This window comes from Dendronephthya gigantea, unplaced genomic scaffold (assembly GCF_004324835.1).
Source record: "Dendronephthya gigantea isolate DGI-Jeju-01 unplaced genomic scaffold, DenGig_1.0 000019F, whole genome shotgun sequence".
Taxonomy (NCBI): Eukaryota; Metazoa; Cnidaria; class Anthozoa; order Malacalcyonacea; family Nephtheidae; genus Dendronephthya; species Dendronephthya gigantea.
In genome coordinates this window covers 1,315,460-1,325,515 of record NW_021163029.1, presented here as the reverse complement: position 1 = coordinate 1,325,515, position 10,056 = coordinate 1,315,460, and the positions used below count along the sequence as shown (strand labels likewise).

General features: G+C 38.0%; 1 pseudogene; it reads right to left on the bottom strand.

The window, feature by feature from the left end:
* Window positions 1-245: 245 nt before the first annotated feature.
* LOC114521044 lies at window positions 246-6,658 on the bottom strand (annotated as a pseudogene).
* Window positions 6,659-10,056: the final 3,398 nt, after the last annotated feature.

Sequence of the window (10,056 nt, the reverse complement as noted above, 5' to 3'; positions counted from 1 at the left end):
CAAGAGCTGAGGTCTGGCAAAACATACCATTTGTTTTCCCATATATTTCGACCGAAGTTTGTGAAGCATAATTCGATAAAAATTTGACAAACTTTTCTAGATTCATGTATTTTAAGAGGAGGGCGGAAGCTGCCCCACACGCCGCCTATGCCTATGGCTTTAATTTTTGCCCTTCGTAAGAGCAAATGATTGTTTAAATTACTTTGATTAGTTGCAGAGAGAATATAATTGTAAAAATGCAATGATCAAAATACAATTCGATGCATTGCCAAATGCAGCGTCGCAGCGGATGCATTCGCGTAACAGGTACCTCCTTCTTGTTGCTGTGCTTTAAAACCGCCCGTGGTTTGGTTGATATAAATATCAAGATCAATCGATACCAGCAATTCAGATAAAAATTCAGGACAGCAGACAATATTTCGAGCCATTTTGCATGCTTCCTTATAAAAGAAATACCAACAGAAATCACTCAAATCTAATCATATAACATATCATGCATGTGATGCATTTTTTGGCAACTACTGTTTAGAGCGTGACAAGATAGACCTCTATAACATACTCTGACCGCTCCTCCTTCAGAAGGTGCCTTTCTGTGCTAATACCTCTCCACGAAATTAACTATTTCGTGTTGGTCGCACGAGTTCAAGAAAAACTAGTTTAAGTAGTTTTACCAGTTTTGGTGTGGAAAATCACTGAGTTGTTGACTTGTTTTTTCGAGTGGCTGTTTTCAATGATAGCTTTAAAAGGATCTCTTCAATTGATTGTGTATTTGTGCTTTTTATTTTATGTTAAATATACAACTTTGTTAAGAATCAGTTTTGTTGAGTGCTCTTTTATCAGGAGTTTTGGGATTTTTGGATCGAGGGATAACGGAGGCGATAACACATACCTTAAGTTGTCGGGATGATTGACTTGCATAAACAATTTCGTTTCATTGTTAGCAATATCGATTGCCCAACCTTGTTTGACTAAAATTGCTCGTGGTAGAAGCTGTGTTGGCACTTCAGAACTTAATCGAAACAGAAACTTGGCTCCTAATTGCCAAGAAAGTTCCAAATTATCGTAGGCTACAACCGTTTTGGTTGAATATCTCTAGATCTGGTGATGAAAGATGATACAACTTTCACGTCTGCTTCTTTTAATTTGCGGGTAATTTGGTTGATCTTCTCGATATCTTCAGTACTGCCATCTGTAGGGATTCCATCTGATACGATGAAAAGCAATTTGTTTGTCTTGGAATTGTTTTCATTGAAAAACTTTACAGCTTCTTTAAGAGACTGACACAACGGTGTTTTGCCATAAATAGCTAAAAGGCTTAACATTCTCAAGCAATTGTTGCGCTCGCTCTTTCGTAAGTTCTTTTTCATCAACATATCCACGGATAATGTTAGAGGCATCCTTTACACTGAAGATGGAGTTGCTCGAAACGCCTTTCAAAAATAAGCACTTTACTTTTTCCACGATTTCTTCGATGTCTTCTTCCGTAGCTTCTCTGACAGCGCTAGCACACACTTTAGCTACATCTTCAAATTTGTCGGGGAAAAGTATGGTCGGCGCCATCACTGCTGCGAAAAAAGGGCTGAAAACTACTCCTAAAGCTGCTGTTGTTGCGACCTGCGCAGCCAGTGTAGCAGGGTGTCGTCGCGTAATAGGGTCAGCGATGTCTCGACAAGCCTTTGGTAAAATTTTGTAAACAAATTCCTTGAGAAAGTCTTCATCTGTCTTAAGTTTTTCCAAAATCAGTGAGGCCATAACATCAGACACTACTTTTTGAATTAGAGACATATCCTTTGCCCACTAACGGATATTGCGTGCACCATTCTTTTCCAGAATGTTTAAGACTTTATTGATTTTACTTTTTTCAGCTCGACTGTCTTCACGATAAGCTGGCATTTTCATGTTACCGAGTTGGTGAATCGTTCCAATAACATCAAAGATTTCTCTGTTCTGACAATCTGCACCAAAACCAATAGCGAAGACACGATTTTCAGAAGACAGGTCGTGTTCGATAAAATCATCAATAACTTTGAAAATACATTCAGCCCATGGTTTGCTTTCTTCATTAATATCATCCCTTTCAATGTTCTGCTTCATGGAAGCAGAAACGTCAAGTAGTATTCCAGTTAAAGACATTTTTGTCTGTAACGAAAGGTCAAAGCTTAGGTTACACGGGCAATTTTTTTCTCTCGCCGGCAACGCAACGGGTCAAATTTCATCACACTGCCAGCACGAGGCAAAACGTTACCCGTGTGTCATATCCTGCGCGGCAACGCAATCGTAATTCGATACGTTCCGCAATCGTTGCCGAAATTATTTAACTTTTGGCATCGATTGCCGAAGATATCGTATCATATTATCACCTTCTTATGATCTTAGCCAATGAAAATCGCCAATTTCTTACGAGCAATAGATAGCGCAGGCTCATTTTTTAATTATCAGTACGCAAAAAACACGCGTGGATTCGCGTAGTCCAGCCTTTTTTTCACCAACATGGATGCCATGCGAGCAACTTCAAGCTAGGTGACGATAAAATATCGCTAAATGAACAAAAATCCTTACTTTTATCTTATAAAACAATCCAAATTTGTGGAATACAGCACACCTGCACTATCGGAATTGGTTTTAAAAAATAAACCAAAAGAAGAGCTTTTCAAAGCACTTGGAATGAAATGCCAAATCCATTACGGCAAACGCCAAACCGCTAACAAAGTTTCTGTTTTAACTCCAATATCTTTAAGTGTGCGGCAATTTCGCTAAATTACAAACGTTCTACATAAAACTTGTGATGTTCATCAGTAATGTAAGAAAGCAATGCGCTTTTTATCTATCTGAAATAATCAGTCGCTATTTTACTTACACTGAACGGAATACAAAACCTTTATTTCAACTCCGAGCCAATTGTCTTTTAAAGTCAACAATGAAAATTTTATCAAGTTAGCTTTATTATACTTTTTGAGTTATCGTGCACGCGAAAGTAAGGGGAATGAGAATTTTAGTTTGCTAATAAAAGAGACGAAAAAGGTTTTGCATATATTCATAAATTATAGAGAACAATACAATAGAACAATGGAACAATAGAATAAGCCAATCGACCTCTTTTGTTTTCTCGGGGTAAAACCCTTATTATTAAAACTTTTTGTTTAATTCTTGCGTTCTTTGTAAATTTTTTGGAAAAAAATTCTGGAATTGTAGAATTCTGGAAAAAAACCTTCAAAGAATTGTATTTTCGGATTGTTTTGGCGGATTTCATTAAAAATATGCGCCCACTCTCCGTAAAAATTCAGAATTTGACCAACTTTTCGGTCAATCATTTTATTTATATTTTCAAGAAACTTATTAACCCGCAATGTTTTGCCCGAACCAGACGATCCAGATATCTGCAAGCAAAAACAAGCCTTAAGGGTCCATGGTAGTCTAAAGCAAAATGAATACATGTCTGCCCTGCTTAAGCAATTTATGAATCGAATTCGCGGAGACATTTTTAGGCAAAAAGATATAGCTTTGACGCTTCGAGCTTGATATATTCAAACTATTTCGCAGCTTTCTAACCACAGTATCACCCGTTGAATTGCCCGCAAAAAGACAGAATTTGACGTTTCTAGCATAAACGCGTTCGGACAAAGTCGAAAGATAACAATGTGCTCAGCCATTAGGTTAATTAACTGATTATATACATTCAAGCTATCTCGCAGTTTTCTAACCACAGTATCACCCGCTGAAATCAAGACAGTTTGCTTTCGTAGTTTGCCGAACATTTTTAAAATTTTCAATCGACAAAATGTCTCTAACGAATGTCGTTGCAATCATTGATATGGATGGATATTTTATCAACGGAAATTTTTTTGTAAGGAACTAGGTGTCTTCAAAGTTGGCAAGGTCTCGGCAAACTCCTTCTTTTTCGACATTGGTCTGATTAGTCCACGGTCTATGCTGGGACTGACAGCAAAATACAAGAGTGTCCCATCAGGATGTACTTTCTACCCCCTATCTATGCTCGAAAAGATCATCAAAGACATTTATGACAGTCTACTCCGGAACTGATATTCCGCAATTGCCTACACTGAAGGGGAGCAATAGGAGAAAGATGTCCTGAATAATCTTGGCATCCGTGAACCTCGAAGATTATGGTTGTCCCAGGGCAAGAGCGCTATTGGACGGTTTGTTACGGAGAGAAAGCTGCGGTAACCATGCACTGGTCATTTCAAGACTACCACCATTGTCCAAAGGTGGAAGTAGAAGTTTATTAAAAGGCTATGGTAAGAAGGCAAAATGTTAAATGCAAAATGTAAATGTCTAAAAACCACCATGTTTAATGTTCATAATTTATAAGAATAAATGGATATTTTTCGTAGCTTGCTAAATTAACGTGTCTAAAATCATCAACAGTTATTCGAATAGCTTCACAAAATGTTTCACGGTCACAAAGATCCTTTACTTTATAAACTATAAGCCAAATACACCATAATTCTAAGACAAAGGTCGCAAATCTTCATATATACTAAACATAAATTTTCAAATTATTTCTAGCAATACGACAAATCAAATATCTATATGACTCTTCATGGTTTTCCTAAACCATTTCAAATAAAATTTCAAAGTGCTCATACTTAATTCTACAATATTTTCACCCAAAACAATTTTCACCTAAAACAAATTAGCGCTTTGGCCTTTGCTCGTTTTTGCCATCGCGAAACAAAATGGTACAGGGTCAGAAACGTCTCATATAAAATAACTATTAATAATTAAGATCACTTTTGAATAATTTTACCTCATTAAAAAAAAAACTTAGCATCAAATGTGGTATAACAACTGCCTAAATAGACAAAACATGCACTTCTCGACCTTTAGACCTGAGGGCCTTCATCAGGAGAGTTAGTATTGATGCTAAGTTGTTTAAAAACGCTGCCACGCTGCTCCCTGGTTATATTGCATGGAACTCATTAAAAAACTATTCATCTCATTATTATGCGCATAAAAGGGTGGTTAAGCGCATGATAATACTACTGCGTCCTATAATGTAAACTAACAGGCCCTTTGTTTACATTTTGAACTCTTATATTTTTTGAAATACGACAAACCATCTGCTTATCTCATACATCATTTCACTATGGTATAAATGAATATGAACTAGAGTCTGTGTCTAAAAAAATTCGATAAATGCGAAAGTTTTTCAAAAGGGTGGTATTTCCATTACGACAGAAGCGGAAATTTTCGATCGCACGAAATTTTTCGTCTGATTTTCTTTTCAATTGTGCGAATTAGATCGTAACGGATTCCCTTTCCCCAGATAAACTGACCGGTCACAATAGAAAAGAACATCTAGCGAAAATTCCCGTTCGATCGAACAATTTATCCTTGTGGAATTGTGAATTTTGTTATTTGCGAGCCCCGATGCACAAAGCAGGACTGAACATTATCTTTAAATTATAATTCGCAGTACATTTACAATTAATACAAATATTTCACTTTCAAATACTTACCAAGATTATTCGATTCGTAAATTGTAGATAAAAAAATGCACGATTGCAAGCAAGTTTTACAAGTACGCCACCCTCTTTCGCTTTCAATTCAATTTCGATTATATATTCATCCCATTTAATTGTCTCAACCTCGTTCTCGGATTTTTGCGTATGGCATGCGTGTAGGATTGGGATTGGTTGAGATCCATCCTCGTTCCCATGTTCCAGCCAATTCCAGCCATGTAATATCCCATTCTAGTCCCTAGACCTCTTATACGTTCCATAGTACGCGATCTTACAGGAGTTGATCATGTCAGCAGAATAAAATCGCGCATCGGAAAATTGGCCCAAGACAAAATTGCGAGACAAAGGTTTAACGTACTGTAGATTATTACCGTGAAATACGATCTTCAGCGAACGACGGATCCTATGTCCGGTCAAGCTCTGGGTACAATTTTGCTGCAGGTTCACACAATATTATTGGTTGGCATTGAGACAAAAGTCTGTAGGAAAAAAGATCCGACCTCAGTCTCGTTTGCACGAACTGTTCAGATATGAGTAACTACCATGATGTTTCTAATCACCTCTTTGAGGGATCCAAGCTCAACCAGGGCGTCTTCGCTCATAAAATTTGGAACCCCTTATAGCTTGGTTGCATCGCTGGTGGTGTCTAGAATGATGTAAAAAATGTCATTTCGTAAAAACCATTTTTACTTCAAACAAGATATGTTTCTAAAGTGCTAGGGTCCATTTGGCAAATTTACAGTAAGTGATCCAGGCCACAAACTCGGGGTCCAGCAATCTTTGCTGTGTTTTGAAGCCCTGGCAAGATGTTTGCAGGCTTGAATCCCTCTTGGCTCGCAGATCTCTCAGTGTCGCGGAAGGAGTCTTCGCGAACGAGATTGAGCGAGATGTTGCTTTGGCAGCTTCACATCTCGCCGCATTAACTAACTCCTGATTTGCAAAAGAAAAAGTTAAACATAATTATGGACTGACTCCGCTTGACCAGAATTAGGGCAGATGAGTTTCGATAAGGAGTTCGACAGGGTGTCATTTTTCTTATAACTGGGTCATCAAGGGATTAAGAGATCTATATAACATAAAAAAATCTTAGCAAGAGTGGATAACCGTCTGACACATTCACGTTAGCTTAGATATTTGCAGTCGATATGAATATTGATGTATATGTATCTGCCATGACGTTTCTAATCACCTCTGTGAGGGACCCAAGCTCAGCCAGGGCGTCTTCGCTGATGTAATTTGGGACCGTTTGTGGCCTGGTCGCATCGTTTGTGGTGTCTAGATGTAAAACTGATAAAATGTCATTTGGTAATTTCATCATCCATTAGTTTTGTTAAAACGCTCCGCTTCAGCCTTTTAGTAGCACCGGAATATCATTAGAAAATGTTGCCTTGGTTGAATTGCTAGTTTTGTCTCAAACATTTGGGTCAATAATTTCGTATCTACCATGCACATCCTTCCTAGATTGATGCAAATACGAAAAATTCACTGAATTTAATTAGGTTTAGTTCACTGAAGAAAATTGTTTTCAAATTAGATATTAAGAAATGTGCAATAGTCAGAATAAGATATATCTAATTGCGGTCAGTCCGATAATTAATTACTACAATGCTTTGCGCGGACGCGATGGCGTAAAAAGATTTGACGCAATAATTAGCTTTGTCATAATTGACTGACTGCGCAAGTGAAAACACTACTTTTTACGCGTGAAAATTCTTTTAAAATGGCGAGTAATCAAAATCGATATCGGTTGGATAAATACTCTGGAAGAAAGTATCAGCCACCGCTTCTAGAATTTCTACAAATACAGAACTACGTCTTCTCTTTGATTAACAATGCTAAGAAAATCTTGATCGAAGAGGAAATGAACAACCACAAACTCCAAGATTGTGGAAAAAGAGACCAGGGAGAAGGTAAGAATAAATTTCTAAATATTTTAATAATTTAATTTGCAGATTTGCGATGATTTACGGCGTATATTTTACGCAAATTCATTTGAATAAAATTTTTATGTAATTAGTTGCTAGGCAAACAAAGTAGTTGCCTAGCAATAATTAATTGCCTAGCAACTACCTCATCAATTCGCCATTTGCGCGCGCCAGTAAACTCGCGCCATTGACTTGCGCGCGCTAACGTTAACTATCACGCCATCAATTTCATTCGCCAAGTGAATTCGCGCGCGCTAACTTTTGACGTATTAATATGCCGCCATTTTTGGCGTACTTTTTTTCAAAACCGCAAGCGTGAGACTTCCTAACGGCCACAGTCTTATTCTTCAAATGGTCTGTTGATTCTAAAAGAATTGTTTTTCATGTTAAACGATAATTTTTAAACCCATTTCAGAAAACCCCAAAACGTCATCGTGAGAAATGCTAATTGTGTCGTATCTGTGGTCGTATGTTAAAATATATTTCATTTATTTTAAAAAAGGTTTCGAAGAACCTCGTGAAAATGAAAAGGGAGAGAATGAAACGAAATCTCTTCACGAAGAAAGCGTGGATAAAAGTCTCCCTGATGAACCTCTTCCTGGCTTCTGTAATGAAAGTTGTGACGATCAATTTACTAATGCAGAAAGCGAATGTCCTCATGCTGGAGAGCTGGACAATGAAACTGATCACCAACCTTCGTTGCTGACCACTCCTGAACTTATTGTTGCACTTTGTCGTGAGGGAGAACAAACTAAATTACCGACGGTTGAAAGTGAAACGAAAATCGCTGGCGAGAAAGAACCTGTCGATGACCTCTGTGGCAATGACTGTGTTCAATCCTGTAGTCAGACCAGTCTCAGTGTGCAAGAGATAAACGGTGCTGAGGCTGACCCCACCCAGGTGTTGAGTGCCGTCGCATCTTCATGTCTCGAGAAGCCTCGGTCTGACTTTGAAAGTGCTTTGCCATTGAAACAGGAATCTACGAATGATCCAGACGTGATCAGTGAGAAGGCAATCTCTCGTGATTCAGATGTTATAATTCCTGAAATGAACAGTGTTGAGGATACAGGAAATACAGGCAATGAGGTAATGAAATAATGCCTATTCTTTATTGTTTTCCTGTTAACCAACAAACTGCACTCGATCCCCTTAACTGCTTAGGTATGGTCACCCAAATGATAACATCATTCGAAGGGTTGCGGCATCAATCGAATTTTGTGGTTGCGGCATCTGACGCCGTACTAAATCGTAAGGCTGGTGGTAAAGGTTTGAAACAGAATACTGAAAATAATTGACAATGACTTTCGTTTTTCTAGAGTGAATTAACCGATGGTGAAAGGCCTCCAGCTGTTCCTCACGTAAATGCAAAAGTTTTCATATCAAACCAAAACGATGATGACGATTATTACAGACATAACGTTGTCGTTTCTGGAAATGTCATGAAGTCAGCAACCCCAGGAACGTCAAATCGGAAATGTCAAATCGAAGATCATGAAGACCATTTTGGTAAATGTTTGATAAATTGAAATTTGGGTGAGGCCAATGTTTTGAATCTCCCACATACGTTACGGGCTTATGAGCTTAAGAGAAGTGTCCGTATGAAGTAAAGTTTTACGCTATATGCGACCTGATGTATTTTGCTTGAACTCTTTTGCAGAGGAATTTGTTGCAACAAATAGTAGTGGCTGTATGACAAAGAAAAACAGGAAATATATTACCTGCAAAAAGGAAAAAGAGAAAGCCAGCACGAAGGAGGTGGCAGATAAGAAAACTAAGACTAAGAACAAGAATGTTAAAGCAGATAAAAACGGGAAAAGAAAATTTCGTCAAAGACTTTGTGATTTATTCTGCTGCTGTCTTCGCCATTCAGAAAGAGGACATGAATAAGAATGTTTAAAAATATTGACATTTCGACAGGAAAGGACCTGATATTTAGACTAGACTGTATATATTTGTAAATTATAATATAATGCATAGAAATAAATTTTTTTATATAAAGAAGAAAGACTTTTTTACCTTTTATTTGCATGCAGTACTGTCCAGAAATAACCTAACACTGCAGTTCGGTCGCGGTTAGGTTGCGGTTGACCGATAGAAATCCCAGACAACCGCAAGGGAAAAATACGATTGCAGTTGTGGTCGCTTCCGAACGAAATGTTATGAACAGCTGATAACGGCAACACAATAATCAAATCGAAAACATCTTAAAAAATGTCTGTCAGAGTCAGTCGGACCGAGTTTCGGCCGAGTTTCAACCTCGGTCTCACCGCAGTTCGACCTATAGGTCTAAACTCGGTTTAATCCTGGTTCCGAGGTTTGACTTAGCTAAGTTAACCGCGGTTTTTGTCAGGCTATTTCTGGAAAGTACTGGGGTCCGTTGTTCGAACGGCGCTTAAACGGTGGATAATTTCAAAATGGAAAACAAAATTATCTATTTATTGAACAACTGAGCTGAAATATTTCGATGCAGATAGTTTAATTTTCAATGGAAGTACATATTAAAAATCATCAGGGGCCGTTCAAAAGCCGGTTAACGCTAACCCAGGGTTAAAAATGCCTAACCCAGGGTTAAAAATGCCTAACCCAGGGTTAAACCTTGGTTGATTTGCGTTGCACAAAGCTCGGTTAGCGTCAACCCTGGGTTAAAA